The sequence below is a fragment of the Atractosteus spatula genome, assembly GCF_055471065.1.
Source record: "Atractosteus spatula isolate fAtrSpa1 chromosome 10 unlocalized genomic scaffold, fAtrSpa1.hap1 SUPER_10_unloc_8, whole genome shotgun sequence".
NCBI lineage: Eukaryota > Metazoa > Chordata > Actinopteri > Semionotiformes > Lepisosteidae > Atractosteus > Atractosteus spatula.
In genome coordinates this window covers 147,845-171,901 of record NW_028296628.1, presented here as the reverse complement: position 1 = coordinate 171,901, position 24,057 = coordinate 147,845, and the positions used below count along the sequence as shown (strand labels likewise).

Below are 24,057 nucleotides of genomic sequence, written 5' to 3'. Positions count from 1 at the left end.
GAACTTTACGGCGTTAACTACATGCTGCCGAGCGAGAAAGCCTAGTTTTTGGTTTGGTATGAAGAATGCAAGGGAAGTGTGTTTAACTTACAGAGAGAGTTGAAACGTTACTGCCAGTTGGATGTGGCAATTCTAAGAGAAGGCTGTGTCAGGTTTCGGGACGAGGTCAAGAATATGACCAGACAGACACGTGTGACTGAGTCAGGGGCCGCCTGCGTTGTGTGCATCGACCCCTTTCAGTTTGTGACCATCGCTAGTGTCTGCATGGCCATGTTCAGACTTACGTTTTTACAGGAAGAGACGATAGCGTTGCTACCCCATGACAATTACCACCGCCAGCAAAAACGATTTTCTACACCCAGCATTCAGTGGCTTATGTACATCGAACACACAGAGCCCGTTAAAATCCAACACGCGTTAACCACGGCAGGTGAGTTCAAGGTTGGTCCATATTTTCTGGATGGTTATGCTGTAATTGACGGAGTGCAGACAGCCTTTGAGTTCAATGGTTGCTTTTTTCACGGTTGTAGCGTTTGTTATTGTGAAAACGATTTTAATCCGCTGACAAACACTACTTTTGGTTGGTTGTACAGAAAGACGATGGTGAAAATTAATTTTCTCAAAATGAGAGGTTTTAACGTGCGTGTTTTGTGGGAGTACGAGTTCAGAGACATGCTAGTTGAAAATGGTGACTTGGGTAAATTTCTAACAGCTGCGCAGTTACCAGAGCCTCTACAACCGCGCGATTCGCATTTTGGGGTGAGAACAAATGCTATTTGTTTGCATTACACAGTGCAGCCCGGTGAAAAAATTCATTACTATGATTTCACCAGTCTGTATCCGTTTGTGAACTAAAAACTAAACCCACTGGGGCACCCCCGAATAATTTATTACAACTTTGGAGATTTAAGGCAACCTCTATACGCTGAGTTGCTTGTGAAATTTCCATACATTCAGTTTATAGAAGGGCTACCGACGTTTTCCGACGACCAGCTACTGCCACCGGATAGAGTAAATTTGATTATAGTTGATGATTTGATGGAGTCTGCGTGTGAAAATAATGAGATAGAAAAAACTTTTACCAAATACATACAACACCGAAACCTCAGCATCATGTATATCGTCCAAAATGTGTTTTGTCAAGGCCGGAAAAGTAGAACCATCGCGTTTGTTACGTCCCAGTGTGTGTTCTGTGTGTGTTTTTTCTATGTTCCATACTGCGGACCCTTGATTGTTCTCCCTTCCCCATTGGCCCACCATTACACCACACTCTCAGTATGACATCATCATCAATCAGCCTCTCAGCCAATCAGAGTGCATCGTATTCAGTATATAACCTGGAGGTTTTCAGCAAGGAGAGGCCTTTCGTTTGACTTCGGTCCCGTTTGGTTATCGCTTCGCTTCTGGTTATTGCTTCGGCTTCGTTTGTTGGTTTGTTTTGCTTTGTGTGTGTGTATTTTCATATAGCTTCGGCTTTGTTGTTTTGTTGTTTTTTTTGTTTGTTTCTTTGTATTTTCGTTTGTTTGTGTGTTCATCCTTGTTTTGTCATAACCTTGCCCCGGTGTTACATGTTCAACTTTTGTGTTCTTTTGTACCCTGCTCCTGTTTATTACTCTTGTTTTCCCTTATTTGTCTTCCTGGTTCACTTGTGTTTTTCTGTGAACTTTTGTATATAAGGTTAGTTTAGGTTGTTGGGTACACTTTACTTTTGTATTAGTACACTAGACTAGTACGGGTGAGTGCCATTTGTCTTGTATGGTTTTGGTTAGTCAGTGCAGGTTAGCTAGGGTGTTGAAGACGCCGAAGACCGTGTGTTTCGGGTTTTCTTTTGTAGTCAGATTAGCTTTCCCTCACTGTCCTAGCCAGCTCCATTTTGTTTGTTATTTTCTTTCCTTTGGCACCACTCTAGTTCCTTACCCTTCTTATCACGCTTCCTAGTCCCTCACCAAAACCCCCCTGCTTCCAAAAGAATTATCCTAAATGTTACACCCCTTTTCCCCTAGACACTTGGGGTCGTAACAGCGTTAAATACAAAGTACATGGTGCTGTTTAAAAACCCTAAAGATAAACTACAGATTACAACCCTGTCCCGGCAGATGTACTCCGGTAAAGAGTTCGATGACGCTACTAAAAAATCTTTCGGTTACTTGTTGGTGGATTTAAATGCCGACACCCCAGATGACTATCGCTTGTGAACAGGTCTTTTCCCCCCAGATGTACCCACGGCTTATGTATTTAAAGAATCTAAAAGTCGGTGATCTCGCAACCATAGACTCAGTAGAAAAAACACGTTCGGGCCGTCGTCATGTCTTCATGCGTTCGGAGAAACCTGACACTTACATTTTCTGGTAAAAGCCAGCCCCAGTCAGCTGAAAGCTATTCTCTGTGGGGCTTCAGATGATCTTGTACAGGCAATAGCTAAGCCTGTTAAGCAGTTTGGGACCCTGAAGAGAACGCATAAGCTTTTAAAGACTTTTAGTCAAAAGGGTCTTTCTCTTAAAAGAAAGAGACTCTTGGTGAACCAGTCCGGCAGTTTTATCGGGACACTGTTGAGTATTGCAGTACCATTGATTACGGAGCTTCTACAACACCGATAATGGACCACACTGAAAAAAAAAGTACCTTGTACCTCAGAAACAGCTCGATCGAGACCGGTCCGGCAACGAAAGCAACGTGAGAAGAATAACAACCCGCAGGTTGGATGACGAAATGAGAGACAGTTTTCAGAACTCGCATCTGCCTGAATATGAAAAAGTGAAATTGTATAGTCAGGTGTTACAACGGTATTTGACATTAGTACGCCAGGAGGTTTCTGAAGAGGGGACTTTAACTGTTGTACTACCCGAAAATGCACCCGCCGATCTATTACACGCGTTACCACAACAGCCGTCATCGACCGACACTGACTTTGGGTATATTTTAGGCAGCGCGTCTCAGTGGTTCCAGAGAAATGCCGAGATATTGTTAAAGACTATGGCACGCAATAAACCATTAATAGCCTGGAATTAAAAAGGAAAATTTGTGTACAAGGGGGCACCCGTTGAGGGCTCTCACATGATTGATCTTGTCAGAGCTCTCACACAACAGCAATCAGTTGTGGCCGGTAAGAAGCTAAAAGGTTGGGATGTGTTCACAGGGGTTGGGATATGTTCACAATCAATGTACCAGGCACCTTGCTAGCCAACGCTGGTAACCGAGAGCTACTTGAAAAACTCAAGTCTGCCCCACTGTGGTGTGCAGCGTCTGTCAAAACTTTAAAACCCCATGTCCCGCCCCCTTTTCAACCAATGGTGTGTTGTTCTAGGGCGGATGTCCCACCTTCCCCCACCGAGCAGTAGTGTGATAGAGAGGTTTAACAGAACTATTAAAACAAAAATGTGGAGGTACCTGACACACAAAAACACTTTGATATATTGCCGATCTGTCTGATCTTATTTACTTTTATTATCATAGTTACCACACGACTATTAAACGAACCCCGGCTTCTGTTACGACTGACAACTCCCTCGAGATGTGGAGAACTGTCTATGGCGAACACTTTAAGCGAAAACCGTCAAAGTTTTCATTTAATGTAGGTGATCATGTGCGGGTGTCCAAAATAAAAGGGAGTGTTTGAGAAGGGGTATGAACAGACCTTCACAGATGAAATTTTCATTGTCAAAGAGCGGACCCCGGCTCTGAAACCCTATTACAAACTGCAGGACTACGCAGGCGATGACATTAAGGGCTCCTTCTATGCAGGAGAGCTACAGAAGATAAACACCACTGCTGAGAGCGTCTATCGCATCCAAAAGATTAAAGCAGCCAGGGGGCGTGGTAAAAACAAACAGATTTTGGTAAAGTGGCGCAGATAGAGCGATAAATTCAATAGTTGGGTAAAGGCATCCGAGGTCAGAGAAATATAGAGGTGCTGAAAAATGAACCCCAATGTCTTCTATGTTACGCTGGCCAGTAATTCATCCTCAAAGATGTTTCCAAAGAACACCAGCGCATGCTTCACAGAGCATCTGGCAAAGGCGATTGACCTGGACAGGAGCTGGGAAGTGGGTCTGGTCGAGCTGCACTATCCGCATACGCTAAACACATTTGATCAAGATGAAGATTTTCTGTTCATCAGTGATGAGACTATATGGACATGTACCTTACCTAGAGGGTACTACTGCAACATCGATCAGCTCATGCATGAAATGAAACATGCTGTGGAAAAATCCAAGTTTTAATAGTTCTGTTAAACCTCTCTATCACTCTAACCTTCACATTGCTGGCCATAATGAAGTGTTCAATATTCTCACATTTGAGAAAATTTTGGAAGGTCCTGTTAAGAAATTATTTTCCCTCGTCCGTTTGTAGCTTTTTAGGAGTACGACCCTCTTGAAATATATTTCAGAAAGCGCTTGTCACACCCCCTCCAGACTTTTCAGTGGCACGGCCCAGGCATATTTAGACAACATGTCTATACATGATAAGATGTAACAGAAACCATCGTTGAACTCACTGTAGTCTCTCATGTTCACCAAGTCAGCCTGCCACTGCCGGTCCATTTCAGGTACCAGCGTTCTGTTTCTCTTAAAGCTCACACGTGCCGGCTTGTGCAGCATATAAGCCAGCTGGCCGGACAACCAGTCTGACACCCGGCCGCGGCTGGCGCTCACACCCCAGGAAGTCGCGGCCCTCACCAGACTCCCCACGCTGCCGTAACTCCCCACTTCCTTAGGGTTATAATAGAGCGCGCTCAACCCCGCAGCAGACATGATTGCCTTCCAACTCTCGTCGCTAATACGTGCTTTCAAACACTTATTTATAAATCGAGGGGAATGCGGTGGGGGGTATTTGGACCTTGAGGCTCAGGACTGCTCAGTGGGGGAAGGCGGGATATCCCCTCCACAATGACACACCATTGGCTCGGGTGGAGGGCGGGACAGCCGACCATAACAACACACCATTGGTTGAAAAGGGGGCTGGACATCCGCCCACCACGGCCTCCCATTGGCTGAAAAAGGGGGCATGGTACCTGTCAAAAAGTTTGACGAAAGGTGTCGCTTTATACTACTTACTGGTCTTACTTAATATTATTTTGATTAAAAATAGTATTTTTATAAGCAATAAATGGCACATCAAATAGTTTGAAGGTGAAGATCACGTAAAATCAACTACAAATGTGGGAACTTAAAATTTATAAGATTATAAATTGCATGTAGCACATTAGCAACACTACAGTAATGCTAATATAACAATAGTGTAAGAAAATCCTGATCCAATTCCTTTCAAATGTTAAAACAAAATGTGAATGACTTCAGAGTTTCAGAAGTGGGTATTGGGTCTCCTGATCAGAGATGAACTGAGGTGTGTGGGAAGGTGTACAGAACCGTTGGACTCCCAGTTCCAAGAGGCTGAGCACAATTGATGAGTTCTGTACACACGAGCTAGTCCTTGCTGCTGGTATATTACTGTATATTCTCTCTGAGGTGTAGAAAATATTCACTAGTATTCTAGGTTACAGATGGGTCAAAATTTGACAGCCTACATCTGATTAATAGGATCCATCTCTGGCATACTTTCTTATTTTTAGTTTATAATGTATAATATTACTTATCTTTTAATGCCAAAATAAAGTGTTTTACATAATGTTCTATGTTCTAAAACGTTACTATAATTTAACTTTGAAATATGGTCACTTTGTATTCTAAGACTGAGCAAATACTGCAGAAAAGTGCAGTTAATATGTAAAAATGTGTTCTTTCCATTGAGTAGTCATGGGTAATGTGTATGTCTGATTAGTTGATTAATGAAGATCCAGTAGTAAAAAAGCTTCTAATATTATTTCAAATATATTATTTCCAAATAAACCAACTTTGGAGAGTAGGTGGCAGTGATGTCAGAGGGAGTGTGTTCACAGTGTTGTCAAGGTATTGCTTATTGATTTTTAAGATGTTTTTACATTACATTTTTACTTTGATCAAGTTAAAATATCCACAAAATTTAGTTTATAGATACCTATGTGCTAACCACTGAATTTGCAAGGTGTAAAGCTGCAAAACTGTCTTTTAAAATATAAGGATTACAGTAGTACATTTGATCCTAAATATATGAGTAAAAAAGCATTGACTGGAACTCACTTGAAAAACATCTAAGTTAGAATTTGGTTTTCAGACTTATGACAAATGAACTGATGATGGAATTCAACTTCGCTGGCATAAACTGGAAAGATCAATGACAAAAGAGGGGCCTGGGAGAGACAAATCTTTTTAGAGCAATTAAAGGTACTCTTATTCTATGTTGTACTTTCAAACTTTGGGTACTCTTTAATTAGGACAGACTATTGGTCCATTATTATGATGCAAGCTAAACTTAATACATTGATTAAGCTTTGAGCTTAGTAAACCTTAATGGTTCTTTCTTGAGATTATATTCAAAAAGAGACTAATCATCATTTATTTGAGTACTAATATTATAAAATTTTCTCCTAGCTGCAGTGCTGAAGTCCCACCCAACAACAACAGAAAAAGAAATAAAGGAGCACACAATGCTTTGTTTGAAGATTGAGTTCGCAAGGCAGGGGGCCTGGAAGTCTGGACACTGAAAATGATAAGTTGCTGGTACTAACTTTTAGGACAATTAGAGAGGGCTTTGCAAATGGTGAACAGTAAAAATTGGTCTTAACTTCACATTATAATCATATTTTCTTGGAAATATAGAAGTTATACGTTTCAAAATTTACATTTGAATTGAAATGTGTTTTTGACTTAAATATTAGCATGTTCAGGTAATTAGTTTGTGTTTCTCTTTACTATATATAGCCATGTTACAAGAATTTGTAGCTAAAGTTTACTAGTTGTGTCTTTTTATAATTAGCCTTTGTTGATTACAATATTGTATATCATGTATAATTTGAACTACATGTTTTTCAGGTGTGTTTGATTATTCTGAAAAATAACAAATTCCTAAACTAAATCATTGGCTTGATTTACTAGCTTTTATGGCTATAAAATCTCTTTGATGTATAATAGACCTCTAAAGTTATCTGTATAATAGAACTCCAACCATTTATATATAATGAACATATAATCATATATGTATAATTGACGTATAACAATATACGTATATTAGAATTTCATTCTAGACAAATTACGGACCACATTTATACGTCTCAGGTATGCATTTAATAGACTTATATTCTACATCTTTTGCCCTCTGGGCCAATTGCTGTTCATGAGCTCCTAGCTCCACTTGTTCCCAGTGGAACCAGCCTGGAGCAGCAGAACAGAGGTTTTGTTTCATTATATTGTCTGCCATTGTAAAACAAGTTATCCCTTAGGGATAAAAACTCTCCCTCGAGTCATGTGTATCTCCTGTATTTGCCCCATATTCCCAGGGCAAAGCAGCTGAGTGATCAAAAGCTGAACTCCAAGATACTGAATTTCACATTGGGGTACAACAGAGCCTGCTATGAAATTGGGCAGGGGAGGGCCAGTTGTGCTCCTGAACTAGTCCCTCCTCTCTTAGTTGTTCCTGTATTTGCATCACAGTCTATAAACTCCAGCAGTGCCCTATTGTTTTTATTTATTTTGTTTAAAAAACAGCTCTGGTGAGTTATGTATTTAACAATAACATTTCACAAATCTATCCAAAACAATTCTGGTACAATTATTTTTTTACTCGAAGGTCTTTAGCTTAGTGGGCAAAACCTGGGTTCGAGCCTATACAGTGAGGCACGAACTAGGGTGGGAGTGGCGGGGGTACAAGCCCTAGAACCCAAATCCCTTACAATAAGAAAAGGACAGACAGTTAAATGGGGATAATTTTGAAGTTGCAAATATGAGATACCATAGCGCGGTTTTTTTCACTCCCTGGCGAGACGGGCTTCCATAGTTATGTGTATTCTTGATATATCAGAAGGGGGCACTCTTCTCTTTATCGCACGTAGTCCCGAATACCGCGTATGGAGTTTGCGTGAGTGAGGTCAGTAACGAGCTTGATCAGACCCAATCTACTGCTTTCATCCAAAACAGCCCTTCATTTGGGCTTTAACCACTTAACAACATTGTCTAAATATGTCAATGTCCGCCTGCAATTTCCTCCCCCTTAAACATTTGTTATATCTCTGCAGCAGAACATAGCAGGAGCCTGGTTCAGGTCTTAAATTGAAGCCAACCCCCTTGGCTTTGAGTGTGAAAAGTCAAATTTCTTAATGTGTCCACTCAGCCGACAAACATATGAAAAAAAAAACAGCTGGTGAACATGTTTTTTTGGTCTTCAGAGGTCAGATTTTTCAACTATATGCATGTCAAGGGCCTGGGAATGATTTGAAAACCTTGTTCTAGGTAACTACTAGCTTGGATAAAAATCTGGGACAAATTGATCAATTAGAAAAAATTCTACATCATGTTTTGTGAAGACTGGACCTGGAATGACATTAATAAATTAATAAAAAATCATGAAAATATTGAAAATAAGAATAAAAACCATTGCAATTGCTATAAAAACCTTTAGACACTGCTAGAGAGCCTTTATCTGCTGTTATGCAATGAAAACAAAACCTCAGAGTTGCCTTCTGGTGTGGAAAAAAAGGAGCACTGATAAGAAACTGATAAAAAAAACTGATTGATTACCCCTTCTGAGTCAATGATTGACAGCTAAAAATGCAGCTTGAAGCTTCTAGAGGATGTCTCACCCACTAAGGGCTCTGAAGGGCTGAAAATACAATGAATGACAGCGCTTTTTACCAATCAAATCGCCTTATTTCTAGTGGTCGTTCTTCAAACATTTACTACGTAATCAATAACGTTCACTAGTCTCTAGCTCTTGAGATAAACTAGTCTGGGTTATTTTGGATATATATCATGCTCCAGAATAAGGTAAAAACATGGGATATATATATATGCTGGTTTTTGCTTTTGCGGTTTTGTTGGTAAAAATGTATGATATTGACATGCTGGGCTGGCCAGGTGGCTGGGTGTTTTTATTGGGATTCTGCTAGTTCATTAATTTATTGGTTTATTGCATAATAGTGTCATGTCTGTGGAAACAAACTTTATGATTTTGTTGTGGTGATATTTGAGAATACGTGCATGTGAGAAAATTTGTGGAGCGGTTTCAAACAAACGTTGTTTATCTCGCGTTTATCTAAAAAATAAAAAGTGTCATCTGGGGAGACAGGAGTACCCCCTCGGTGACCTCGATACAGACTATCTCCACCTGTTACCCCTCACACTCAATGTTTCAGAAAAAGGGTTTTAATTTAAGCTTTGCCCAGCAGTGTTTGAGCAGAGAAAAGAAATAGAAGCGCTATTCGCGCCGCCTAGCACAGTAACCACTAACTCAAATAATCCAATAGTCTAATAATAATAATAATAATAATAATAATAATAGCGAAAGAACCCCGGCTTCTGCTAAAAAAAAAAATATTGACATAGTGCGTCTCCAACACTGGCTGGAGACTCTGTGTCCGGGCTCAGCGGTTATATAGAACAGGACTCGGCGAGCTGCAGGTGAAACTCATTGCTCTGCGCTCCCCGTGCGGAATGCGCGTCTCCTCCCTCCAGACTCGTCACACCGCCTTCATACTCTACAGTGGGGGGAAAAAAACAACAAACTCCCCTTTACTGTCTTCATACATCCCTCTTAAATCCCAGAAACACAGAAACTCTGGGGCGTTTCTGTGAGTCAGTACTGGGTTTCTCTGTTCGAGGTTACAAGCAGAAACAATAAAAGCGCTGAAAGCAGGAAGTTATTTCTGCTCGTAGGCATAAACGTGTAAAAATACATTTTCTGATTCCTAAAACCTAATAAAATCCACGTACAGTAAGTCTCCCTTTTGTTCCCAACGCACATAACTGAATATAAACCAGTCAAGTTCAGGTACTTTTCTGCTGAATATGAATACACTAGTTCTGGCGCAGCTGTTACAACAAAGATACTTACGAACTATTTTTTTCATACGAGCTATTGCCGTTTTTAAATTTAATATTTTTTCAATTCGCTAAATCACACGAAACACCAACAACACTCATCGTAAGCTTCTGACCAATCACATTCCTGAATTTTAAGTATTTAGTATTTATTTTTAACTTGTTTTATTTAAAAAAAAAATTATACACCTGTTTTACATATTCTTGCCATTTTTGGCATATTGTAAGTGGATTGTAACTTCAATTTGATAATTCCTGATCTTTATAACTGTGTATCATTTCTTTTTACCTTGTTTTAATATGTTTTAATTATTTTTGCATTTTATGGAACTTTTTTAATATATTGTGAGCATTTTAGCAAAATTTTTAAATAGGACTATCAATGCTCCTGACTTTTAAACCTGTATTTATTCTGACATTATTCTCTCCAACTGCAGATGAGGAGGGATGCATTTGATTTTTAAATTGGTTGATTTTGGGGGAAAATGTACATTAATTTCTTTGTACGTATCAACAGTGGGAAACTTGGCATTTTGGGATGAATTGCAATCTTTACTGGAAGGCCTTCAGACTGATATAGAAATGACGGGAGATTTAAATGACACGTTTGATAAATCAGACAGGCACAGTACAACATCTAAAATGGCAGAACCCTCTAAAGTACTGAAATATTTTAGGCACATTCATAATCTACAAGATGTTTGGTGTTTACTGTGTCCTGCTACCCTTTCGTATTTTTTAGTGTGCATGAATGTGTCCCACTTCTTTTACTAGTTTTTAAGGAAGATTCTGAAATATCTGATTACGAGATCAAGCCAGAAAAAAAATGATGACAATTAGTAGGAAGAAAGATACAATGTATTGACAGTGTAATATGCTTTAAAGGATTAAAAGGAAAATAAATACTTTATCTATGCAAACTAATTTAACTGAACTCCTCTAAACACTATACAGTAGCCTGAAGAATTGCCAAAGCACAATGTATCACTTTGGGTGACACTAAGGGAAGAGGAACACAACACTCACAATTTGCTTTAAAAGAAAACCAAAATTTGTATGATATCATCCCTCAATATCGACGTTCAGTTGAAGGATTTGAAGAAGCAACAGCGATAGGTGAGTACATTGATTTTGGACCCATGCTTGCATCTGAATAATCTTTCCTCCTGGAAAGAATTAAAAACAGGTCTGTTTTGAGTCTCATGATGATACTATTCTGGATCTGAAAAAAACACGCAAATTTGTTTCCCATGTATTTTTCAATTTTATCAGATTTTATCAGGTGAATGCAGTCGATACGTTCAAGTTTTTATATGATGACAGGACCTACACTTAGGGCTCAGTACCGATAACACTGCTGCTATTGATGGAGTAGAAATAAGTGATGTATTGGCAGCTTTATCTGAGGCGAGAAGTCCTAGAACACCTACAAAAATGTTAGGATTCAGAGGAAGAAATATTTTTCTACCTCACCCAATCCTATTGCATTAACGAGGCTGAAGTTGGCTGCTTATTCGCCAGCTTCTTATTCGCGTTTTTTGTTCCACCTTAAATACTGCTGCTGTGATGTTATGCCGCCTTTCGCCTGTAGATGGCTCTCTATAGTCATTTTTAAATATACTAATCCGAGTGGATTACTGCACATATCCTCAGTAAAGGGGAATATGTAAGTAATGATTATCCAAATTGCATTTTTGTATGAAACACATTTCAGAAAATCGAAAACCAATTTTCAAAACTCACAATAACACAAACTGGCATGTTAGACAACAAGTAAATAAGACAAAGGCAAAACGTGAATTCTCAAAGTCTCAAAATCTTGCATTATACAAGAAACGTTATTATAGCAGTTTACAATGGGACATTTAGAACATGGCATATGAGAATATATGGTTAACGGAGGATGAGCAAAGGGTGATGACACTTTCTGCTTATTGCTATGACCCTCCCTCCTGATTATAAAATCGTCTCACAATTCTGCCACTGAGGTGTGAGACACAATGTAACAGACTCTCAAAATCCTGAACTTCAGGAAATGTTGCTGTACCATTTTTAAAATATGACCCTCTGAATATGGCATGAGAGAATTCATTGGGAAAAGCTAATTGCTCTTTCTGTTGTATTGCGATGGCCCCAGTTTAGAAAAAAAAATCTCAGAATTCTGACAAAAGGTCTGAGACACAATGTAACAAATTATGAAAATCATGAAGTATAAGAAAATTTACTGTACCATTTTTTAAAATATGACCCTCTGAACATGGCATGTGAGGATTTATAGTCAACAAAATAGCACCCCTTCTGCTGATTTACTTTTTCCCTCCTTCCTCGTTACCAAAACATCTTAGTATTCAGACACTAAGGTAAGAGAGACAAAATCACTCATCACGAACATTTGTAATTATGACACTTCACTGTTGCATTTCTGCGTTGTGACATTCTGAACATGGCATGTTAAAGTATATAGAAAACCTAGATCAGAACAGGCTAAATGCAATTCAAAGTGATTTATATTTTTTTAATTCTTTCTAAATGATAAAATATATTTTTCAGTGATTATGACACTTCGGTATTACATAAAATATGCTTCAATGCCAAAATAAATAATAATGGAAAAAATACCCACAGTGGACATTCATAGTTGTGATTATAGGAATGTTATATATCAGGTGGGTAGCTGTGTCAGCATGCGTAGGCTACAAAGGAAAAAGTAAAGGATTATTCCATGCTGAAAAGAGAAGAAAGGAAACATAACATGTTGGCCGTGGAGCCTTCTTCAGGTGTGAGAAAGACAGGGCAGTAAGCAAAGATAATTTTCTTTATCTTTACTTACTGCAGTTTATCTTTGATGACAACATCAAAGACGTTAGGAAGTTTTACTGCTAACAGCTCCACATCAACTTCCTTTTATAACTAACCTCATCAGATCCCTCAACTCCTAACTCTTCCAATTTCTCACTTCAGAGAAGGATAAAAACTCAATCATCCTCTACAGAGAAAAACCATCAACACCCCTACCACCTCCACCAATCCTAACCTTGTTGTTACTATACCCTCTGACCTTTCCCTTTCACCCCTTTGCATCCTCAGCTAACATATTTTAAAATTACAATAGACTGTATAGTATTTATGTTTAAAATTAAGGTAAATATGTCAAAATATCAAAATCCAACTGCACAGTGCTATCGTAACAATGCTTGTCAAGTTCTCAAACAAACCTGCATTGTATTTTTAAAATATTTCAGCAGAGGATTCAACTGGAGTATAAATGACGATTCGACGATAATTTTTCTTGGGTGAATATGGTTTTCTGGGGAGTTGCGATGTTGGGCATTATTGGACATTTCCCGGTTACCCTGACACGTGTTAAACACTCGCAGTTCCTGCAAATATTAAAATGGTTATGGTTTCGCTGAGAAATCCAATCGACTGAAGACAACGTTTACATCGCAAAAGAACCCCGTCCCTGGGTGGACTCGAACCACCAACCTTTCGGTTAACAGCCGAACGCGCTAACCGATTGCGCCACAGAGACTGACTGACAGGTTCTTCTCTCGAATCACACGTTTTCGGTTAAAAAAAATCTCTTACCGTTTATTTTGCCAGCCGGTAATATTTCTTCTGCACTGATAACCAAGAATTGAATTTCATTTTTCGCAAGCTGTGTGAATTTCATCAAAAACAAGTTTTCCAGAAAGGAGATGAACACATGCATTTAACGAAATCAAGCCCTTTGTGAGTGCCCAAAATGGTACGTTCTGTACTACAAGATAGGAAGAAAGACACGGCTGGGATTTGAATCTCGGTTCTTTTGTTTAACAGAGAAGCGCTTTAACCAACTAAGCTACGGTGACAGGACAGCTATCACCTTTTACAGCCACTTGGACACACCGCTCTGAGACATCTGCATTCAGTAAGCGCTGAACCTGCGCTCAGAGCAAATTGCCTCTTTTACATAGCAGCCCCGACACTGAGAAACGAAGAGAACTGGCTTTTGTCTGGCATTTTTCATGTCCAATGCGTTTGACATCTCCCAAGGGCAACAGAGTTCTTTTGCGACACTATTTCTTCTTTTTTATTTCTGTACGCTTTGATAAAAAACGAGAAATCGTGCAAGGGAAAAATGTCTTTTTTTCATAGAGAAAACGTGCACCAGGAAATGTTGTGTTGAGAAGAAGTGATTTAACATGATACGTGACCTAATTAATCGGAGCAATTGCTCACCCACCGAGGTTGGAGAGTCTGTTGGATGTGATAATTATACGGTGCTGTGGAAGAAAACAGTCTTTCTTTGAATTCTCAATCAATCGGAATTTCAATGCGAAATATAAACCCCTTGTCTGATTTAAAGAGGTTATATTTTAAAACTCATAAAAAATCAGAAAACACATGTTTCTCACTTTGAAATTTTAGACGGAGCGGTGCGTTACTAGTAGCGGCGCTGAGCACACTATGGGGGAATTCAGGTCATGTAAAATGCCAGCGGTTTAATAAACAACGCGTCTGATTTCGGATCATAAGATTGTAGGTTCGACTTCTACCTGGCTCGTGTAAATTTTATTCAAACTCCTCAGTAATACATGTATATTATGTGATGAACCGCACCTGAAAGCAAACGTTGGGTCTGTTTCCTTTGTTTTCCAGCATGAAGTAGCAAATCGTTACGAAAAGCACCTGCTAATGTCCAATAGCGGGTTTTTTTTCCAAATTACATTTTCAGGCTTCAGACACTTTTTAATAAAACAAAAGTGTCCGGAAACTCATTAACTTTCAGGTTTGCTTGAACCTGTACTAAAAAAAGTTATCTGAAACTTCCGGGATTCCGTTTTCTGATGTAGCTGTCTCTAAAGTTGGACGTGATGTTAAGCAGATGTGAACTGTGCCTTTTCTCTTAAAAAAAAAAACAAAGTTCTTTTTTTCCCCTCCACTCCAATGCTGGAGACTGTAAGCCTGTGTGAGCTCCACACTGCGTGTCCTGTACTGCTCTATTTTGTTTAGATTATCTATGTGGTGTACAGATAGAACTCAACTGCATGGTGTGAATTCCGTGTTCAGGACCAGCAGAACCTGAAAAATTAACAGCTGACCTCGACGTGATTTGAACACGCAGCCTTCTGATCTGGAGTCAGACGCGCTACCGTTGCGCCACGAGGTCACAACAATCAGCGCCTTTGAATTCCCCAAAGGACACAAATCAGCTTCACAAAAAAAAAAAATCTCCTGTGAAGAGCGCCGCTCTTCCGAAGAGAGTCTCTTCATCCCAGACCACATTTTATTCTTCCTGCGCAGCTCTTGTGCAGATGTTGTTCTCAATTACAGATCCAGGAACACTGATTTTTTTTCCTATTTTTTTTAAATTAAGTACCCCATGGTGCAACGGTAGCACGTCTGTCTCTAAATCCCCAAGTTCATTTTCAAAGTATATCGGAGTCAACTGATACTGATCAGGTTCTGCTGCTACTGAACCTGCAGTCTTCACCTTAAAGTTCAATTCCCCAAGCCTTTTGACATTATATGTCCATCCCTTCTCGTCAAAACTTGTATTTTCACAGGGTACCCTTCAGAAATCGCAGTATAGAATGAAAAAACTCCAGTAGATCTCGGCCGCTGTTGGTGATTTTCCTTTAAAAATAAATGAATCTCTGGAAATTTTACGGAGTCCCACAGGCCTTTTTTAGTGAGGGACAGCAGCGGCCACATCAGGAACTGCGTCCCCTTGTCCAATCCGGTAGGTGCCAGCCCCAGCAGAATGTACTGGTAACTGAGCACCGCACCCGTCCCCAGGAGTTGCATGGTGTTGTCCATTCTGCCTCACACCGCCTTGGCGAAGGGGCAGCTCCAGAACACGTGCTTCTGAGTCTCCTCGATGAAACACGTGTCCCGGGGGCAATGCGGGTTCCTGGTAAGCGAGTGTCTGTAGAGGACCTCTCTGGTGGCCAGTCTCTTGTGTACGGCCATCCAGTTGAGGTCCTTCAGTTGATTGTCCAGTTCTTTAGGCATATATATTGCATATATAGCTCACTGTGTATATAATGAAGAAGCAGAGGTTAGTTTCTCATCTGCGCGTTACAGAACCTTACGCAACTTGTACTGTACCAACAGCTAGGGTTTGATCCCTGCACGTGCTATTAGTTGAAAGGCCATTGTAAATGACGTGTAAGAGATTTATAGATACTGTATATACTTTATTGATCCCGTGAGGGAAATTAATAAAGCTTATCCAGCTGGCTTTTATGTTTCACACTAAATTGCGATCTTGAAACCAAAATAATTAGAAATATGGAACACAACCGTTGTTCCCCAAGAAGGAAAGCTGTTTAACACTGACGTCACTCCTTTTTATTTAACCCAGATTGTGAAGACAACTCCGCCCTATCAAAGGAAAATGTTGCACAAAAGTTGGAAAGCACACTCTGAATCCATCTGTACTGTATATTTGATTTCTGCGATCCGTTCAAGGCTGCTTGGTGCTTCACAAGCAAGTCATTTCAGGGAAGAAACTGAGTTTAGAGAACTACTGGTGCATTTTCACTCATTGAATTTGATCTTTGTACTCTCTTTTCATTCTCAGCTATAATATTTCAAAATTACAGTTCAGATTTGTTGGAAAACTTCACAGGCATTATTAAGTTAGGACTGTACAATTGTATTTTAATATCTTGGTATATTTACCTTCATTTTAATATGGATGTAACCATAAATGTTGTACTTTTGTCGTACATTTTAACTGAGGACGCACGGCGACTATTATACCTTGTGATACATGCAAGACATCTGTAAACGAAGATGTAATTACAGTCAAATTGGCAATTAACAGAAAACCACAATTTGTATAATATTATTTCTCTATGTCGATGATCAGTTGAAGGATTTGAAGAAACTATATATTATTCCTCGATATCGATGATCAGTTGAAGGATTTGAAGAAACAGCAGCCATAGCAGGTGATTTTGGTTTTGAACCCATCTTTACACCTCAATAATCCATTTGTCCTCGAAAAAAGAAAAGACAGGCATGTTTTGAATCTCATAATGATCATATTCTCGATCCAAAGAAACATATAAATTTGATTCCTTCCGTAGTATTTTGGATTTTCTTACGAAGATCTCACAAAGTATTGCCAGGATCTATATTTAGCGTTCGGTAGCGAAAACACTGCTGATATTGATTGAGTAGAAATCTATGATGTATTGACAACTTTATCTGAAGCGAGAAGTCCTAGAACGCTGCCTATGAAGTGTTAGGATTCATACCAAGATATACTTTTTGTTTTCAACCCAAAATGCTGCTATTGCATTACACATTATATGAACATTACCAGTTTTGGTAGCTTCTCTGCACCATTTTTCAAAACTGAAACTAATTACAAAATTACTTAAGATCAACCATGACAAAAAATTATAAATCAGGACTAATATTAATATCAACTGATGTTACTACAGAAAAAAAGATTTAACTGAAATATTAATAAAACTATGCAAGCCTAAAAAGTAGAACAATTCAATTTATATAACTTTTTTTTTAGAAATGGGCTCACACACCGGAAGACACTAACATTTCTCTTTGTTAGAGTATGTGGATAACAGTTTAACCCAAAATGTTTGGAGTCCAGAGGGAGGACTTGCTCGCTGAATGATCTCTCAAGAAATCCCTGGTGAGATTCAACAGGTGTTTTCTTCAACAGCCACTAAAAGTCTGATGACCTTCTCTGGATTTCCTGAATATGACGTAAAATTAGTTCAAATCATTTGGTAGTTAACAGAACGAAATGCTTTGGAGGTACATTTAAAACAGCAGAGCAACACTGTAGCACTTTGTGTGTGACTGAATTTAATTGTGTAAACCTGGCTCTCTATGAACACGGGCAAAGAGTTCTCACTCAATAGAAGTTTGCGATGTGAGCACAACAATATAAGATATCTCAAGATGCCAGGGATTTCATACATGAAAAGCATGCACTCTACCACTGAGCTACACAAGACGGAATGTGATATTAGAATTTCAGAGTTCTTGACGGATTCAGGCTCCTTCTCAGAGGTCCTTGCTCGCCAAATAACTTTGCATCTGAGGAAGAGTACCACGGAAAAAAAACAACTCAACAAGAGAGCACGTTGGTTGCTCTTGCTCTTAATGCAAGGAGCTGTTTTTTTTTTCCTCGCAATAATCATTATTAACCAGAAACAGCAGCACAGGTAGGTCGCATTTGTGATTATGTCACTTCTCTGCTTCAGCAAGGTCAATGAAAGACTCTGAAAGTAGTAAAGCAAAACTGAACTCAAAATCATATTAGGAATTCTGAGCGATATCTCCATACAGGTAATCCAATAAGAACGTTGAAATATTTGAATATCATCTCTCTGTATATTGCGCTGCTTTTTACCCAGAGTAAAACTATTGGATTGAAGGAATGCTAACCGCTGGGTTAAAATGTATAGTTGTTATTTTGAGAAATCTGTAAACTCGTGATCTTATATGTTTTAAAAGACAGCACAGGAAAAAACGACAGTGCTGATTATTTTCCGGAGACGGAGCACTGATGACCTATCCGAGCTAATTGATAAAGCCCACCCAGTGGATACTCTAGCAGAACGTCAAAGAACATTCACCTTTGTATCCAAAGAAACCACAGGAACAACATCAGGAAGCACAATCAATTCCCCTTTTAAATCTTTCCTGTAAGGTATGCTATGTGAATTCATGAAGTTAATCCTCTGATCTCTTTTGATCACGAACAAAGTATTTCTGATGGAGCGCTATGTTCAAAGATTTAATAAGCTTTACCCCTGCCAACGATTCGGCGTGAAGAATTAAAAGTTTCACAGACAAAAGCAGCTCACCACCACAGCCAATATTAAATGTACTTGCCGGAACACTATCATGTGCACTGCCTCAAAAGTGATCTCGGCAGATGTTGTTCCCTACATAAAGCTGAACGTGCCAAAGAGAATTTCTGTTGAGAAAACAAAATATTTTTTCTGCCTTGATGTTAAGCTGACAGCCTGTCTTTTAGAAAGTCTATCTCTAAACACTTCCCGCAGCCTAACAAAAAGCGCTTTTACTGATCGTATTGCAGGTCTTAAAATACTAACATTTGGCAGCAGTGGGACTTGAACCCACACCCCCAGAGAAACTGGAGCCTAAATCCAGCACCTTAGACTGCTCGGCCACACTACCTTCCTCCATACCCCTCTTCCTCACATTGCTGGCTTGGACTGGGGGGCTTCAGCTCTTGTCGTCGGATCTAATGATATCATGACATGTGGAAGTGACTGCACCTTCATCTTCCGAGATGCTTTCAATAGCACAAACGCTACTTTCACCGGCACAAACATAGCAATAATGAAGATGGTGGGATTCATCCTTTGTGCTATTTGTAGGGGTGCAACTCTATGGCGATCTACTGACTTGAAGAGCAAAAATCAAAATCCTCTGCTACTACTGTTGCTTTTTTCATAGTTTCTTCAAATCCTTCATTTGAACGTCGATTTTGAAGGATATTGATGATAATACCACATAAATTGTGGTTTTCTTGTGATCGCCAATCTTATTCAAATACCAGCCTTTTTTACAGTTCCTTGCGTGTTTCACAAGGTATAATAGCCCCCCTCGCATCCACAGCTAACATATTTTAAAATGACAATAGATTATACAGCATGCATGTTAACATTTATATTAAAAATATATAAATAAAATAAGGTAAAGATACCAAATAACATACAGTGCTAACCCAATAATTCTTGTCAGGTTCTCCAACAAATCTGCGTTGTTATTTTAACATGTTTCAGCTGAGGGTGCAACAGGAGTATAAATGAATTTTCTCGCCAGCCATTCAAAGACCAAATTCCATGAGTGAACATTATTTTCTCAGACGTTGCCGGCATTGGACTTTGCCGGTGGTATTGAATTATGTCCACAACTGTTGTAGTAGTTCCTTCTTGAAGTTCAACACGTGCAAAGCACTCTTAATATCATAGGTGTTAATGTTCGCTGAGTCTATTCGAGTCATGGTGTGTATCCTTGCCTATCATTGGGAGACGGGTAGCTTTTTTACACTCAGATTCCAATCTTCAATGCTTTGTGTGAGAGCTTACATAACTTTCATTTTCTCACATTTTCTGACGACTGTTCCAAAGGGGCACCCTGTCAATTCCGAATACTTTTCAAAAATCTGCCTGCATGTTTGATTATTGTCATTTCATTTAGAAAAAGTTCAATATTGATCATAACTAAAGAAAATAATGATCACGAACAAAAAAGGGATAAAGATGCGAGTCGATCTTGAATCACAGCTGGGTGACACGGGCTTCTGTTCTGATATGGTTGTATGAGAAACAGGAGGAATCGCCAATCTCCTATAGAACATGAGTTGAATCAGGAGTGAGACATTTTGTATACTCGTGCATATGTCAACGCCTGACCTACATCATAAAACTAACATTAAGTTGTCAGAGACATTCATTTATATACAAACGAGACAGACCAAGTAATAATTTTACATTAGTTCAGGTGGGTAAACCTGAACTAACTAACTAATAAACCTATTAATAATTCTACATTAACGTGTCCTACAATGATCAGACTAATTGAAATAGTCTGATTCAGAGCCTGTGCAGTTCGTGCTAATTACAACAAGGACAGTTCTGATAATTTTCTGACGCGAGGCCTGACGCGTTATTCATTACGCCACTATTGTAGTGCTAAAAAAACACGTTTTCTACATTTATGTCTGTTTAAAAATCACTCTCTAAAAAAGACAAAGGGTTTGTGTGTCGCGCTAAAATTCCGCTTCATTTCGAATGCAAATAAAAACCGTTTTGTTCCAAGAAATCATAAATTTGTCACATCCTTCATACTATACTTCTCTCTTGTATTAGTAAAGCATTTTGGTTTAAACTGAACAATATATGAAAGGTTTCATCTATACACTTACACATAATAAGTATACGAATAAATACTCGGAAGAAGCCGCAGCTCAGGTATTAGAGAGATTTAAAATCGGATCGGAGGATTTAGAGTCCAGACTGCAAACCAACAGCTGACACAGGTCTTTTATAGAACCGTTTTGATTTCCTCTACTTTGTCCCCGTGACGTCATTGTCCTGCTCGCAGCCGAGCCCGAAACACGTCTGGTTTCTGTCGCTGGGCGCACACCCTGCGGTCCATGCGGGTCCTAATACCCCAGTACAATGACGGGGACACTAAACTGTAAACAGGTGCCGTCCTTCGGCTGAGACGTAAAATCGAGGTCCTGACTCTCTGTGATCATTCAGGAGAATGGTGGTGGTGGAGGGGAGTCCCCATTACCTGTAAAGCGCATTGAGTGGAATATCCAGAACAGCGCTATATAAGTGAAAGCAATAATGATTATTATTATAATGTAAAATGCAATAAAAAATAAAAAAAATCAAACTTTGATTCAAAATAGATTAATGTAAAGACTGAAAAAGCTAATGCTTTTTTCAGGGCTATATCTACTTTTTTTTAAAAGCGAAGTCTGTCGCGATTGTGAAAGTTAGAGAATGTGTACCAGCGGGTGCTTTCATATCGCGAGCGTCAGTCTCGCCCGTAGCTGCGAGAAGGTTAAAAGCGCACAAGTGATCTGTCTTTCGTCAAAGTAATTGCCGGAGCAGTAAGACGCAGAGTACCATCCAGCAGCTGTAGATGATGTTCGGGGAAGAGCTAATTCTGTTTATAGCACAGGGAGTGAGAATGAGCTCAGTCCGGCTCCCAGCACAATCCATCCTGGTTTGGTTACAGTGCGTCTGAGGCTCTTTGGATCGTAACGTAAAAAAAAACAATTGCTCACATCGTGTGACTTCCACGCCAGGAAGGAAAGGTATCACTTAAAAAAATCAGAACTGAAGATTTGGATCCTGGGCCTCAATTTGATCAAATTATTAAAATAATAATTATCAAAATATCAGACTGTGTTTCTGCAACATTTCGTGCACAGTACACCATTTTAATCTAAAACAGTCACAACGAGGGCTTTACACGCAGTGTGGGGTATTTTCCCCTTTTATATTTTTGCCACTTTATATCGAACCTGTTATACTCCCAGAAGTGCACAGTAGCTTGTACTTAATAAAAATGTACAATTCACCACTGGTATAAACAGATGTGTGCCGTGTTTGCCTTTGTAAGCATTTGTTTAAAAAATAAGTTCACAATACGATAAAAACACAGAAAGCACAAACTTTATAATACAACGATACAAAGTCAATACCAAATCATTATGCCAATTAAGTACCTATCCTTTGAAAACAGAGAACACCTTTATATCTACAAAAAAACTTGACATTTGTATGTATTTTTGACTTACAAAGCAGACAGTGTAGTCCCTTAATTCAAAGATCAGATCTTGGCCAAAACAAGACAATCAGACGTGGGCTGAATTCGGAACAGGAACCTCTACTTCGTCGTTTATTGAGCTTTTGATCAATGTCTGATTGAAACAGATTCGCTTTTTTAACTCTTTGATTAAAGTACACAAAAAGTACCTTCCTTCGAGCCGGAATCGAACCAGCACCCTAAGGATTCCCCGTTGATTTCTCTACAGTCCTCCGCTCTACCAACTGAGCTATCGAAGGAATGTCAAACTTTGCTTTCTGGCACATACTGCCCAATGTTGTGAAATGTTCCGGGTGATTTAAATCCCACTTCGACATCAAGTTTCCAACTTGTTTCCTTAGTATTGTTTACCTTGAATTTAAGCCACGAACCAGGATTCTACTGTATAAACTTCCAGGGATATTACAAAATGTTTGATGGGGCATCAATCATTCCAGGCGGAAATTGACTCCTTTTTTTTTTCTCGAGGGATCATATTAAACATTTCATTAGTATCGAGAGGAGGATCACCATGAGACACAAAACAGTTTCTTTCTGTCTTTATTAGAAAGTACCGTTTGTGCTACATTAATAATATTTTCGTGGAAATAAAGAAGTTGTAAATTTTAAAATTTATATTTGAATCGAAATGTGGTTTTGAGTTAAATATTAGCGTGTTCATGTAATTAGTTCGTGTTTGTCATTACTATATATATATTGCCATGTTACTAGAATTTGTAACTGAAGTTTACTAGTTGTGTTTTTTATGATGATTAGACATTTGTTGATTACAATATTGTATATAATCTATAATTTAAACTACATATTTTTCAGGTGTGAATAATTGTATATTTTAAGAATACATTTCTAAAACAAATCATTGGCTTTATTTACTAGTTTCTACACCTATAAAAATCTTTCTTTGATGTATAATAGACCTTTAACTATATATGTATAATAGTCCTCTAAATTCAGCCGTATAATAGAACTCCAACCATTTATGTATAATAAACATATAATCATAGATGTCTAATTGACGTATAACGATATACGTATATTAGAATTTCATTCTAGACCAGTTACGGAGCACATTTACACGTCTAAGGTATGCGTTTGATAGTCGTATATTCTACATCTTTTGCCCACTGGGATGTCCCGATTTTAATTGAACAAAGCTAGATACACATTTTCTAAAGCAGCCTTCATTACAAGACAGTTTATTTCTCGAAAGCGTGTTATGTAAAAAAATTTGTTATGTAAAAAAGAGCAAAACGAAAATATATGGATGACAATCTTTCAAAGCTAAAGATTTTACTTTTGAAAAATTGACATCTTATGTATGCAGATGCATTTGCTGGTTTTAGAATTTTGCTGTGCTTCCTGGTTCATTTTCAGTGTTATAAACTGGGTGTGGAGGTAGCGATCACTTTGTAAAGCAGTTGATAGGCTGGAGCTGTTCAGACTACTCTTGTTATTTCTTGCTTCCATAATTTTTCTTTCACGCTAGGACGCGAGTGTGTACATGTGTTTGATTTTCGTTTCACTGATTCTCATTGAAGATTTGGGAATTAACGACGAAAGAATCAGTTGCGTCGGAAAGCAGAAGGTTTGGTTCTCAACGATATTGAAGACACGCCCATGTAGAGCAGCGTGTGATGATTTGTACTATAAAAGACCAAGTGCTTAAAGTGAAGTCTGCGATTACCGTTCAGACTTTTCATCTCGGGCGCACGTTTAGAAAGCAAAGATAGAGCAGTTTTGTTCAATCACTCTACAACCACTGTCAGCAGAGTGGCGCAGCAGAAGCGTGCTGGGCCCATAA

At 38.9% G+C, this 24,057-nt stretch overlaps 4 non-coding genes across 4 annotated transcripts; all 4 read right to left on the bottom strand.

The window, feature by feature from the left end:
- Positions 1 to 13,366: 13,366 nt before the first annotated feature.
- Positions 13,367 to 13,440, bottom strand: trnan-guu (transfer RNA asparagine (anticodon GUU)). Its single transcript has one exon. It is a non-coding gene; the product is annotated as a tRNA-Asn (tRNA).
- Positions 13,441 to 14,988: 1,548 nt separating this feature from the next.
- On the bottom strand, positions 14,989 to 15,060 carry trnaw-cca (transfer RNA tryptophan (anticodon CCA)). The gene has a single exon. It is a non-coding gene; the product is annotated as a tRNA-Trp (tRNA).
- A 3,937-nt stretch (positions 15,061 to 18,997) lies between these two features.
- On the bottom strand, positions 18,998 to 19,079 carry trnal-uag (transfer RNA leucine (anticodon UAG)). The gene has a single exon. It is a non-coding gene; the product is annotated as a tRNA-Leu (tRNA).
- Positions 19,080 to 22,407: 3,328 nt separating this feature from the next.
- On the bottom strand, positions 22,408 to 22,495 carry trnay-gua (transfer RNA tyrosine (anticodon GUA)). The gene is given in 2 exon segments: positions 22,408 to 22,443; positions 22,459 to 22,495. It is a non-coding gene; the product is annotated as a tRNA-Tyr (tRNA).
- Positions 22,496 to 24,057: the final 1,562 nt, after the last annotated feature.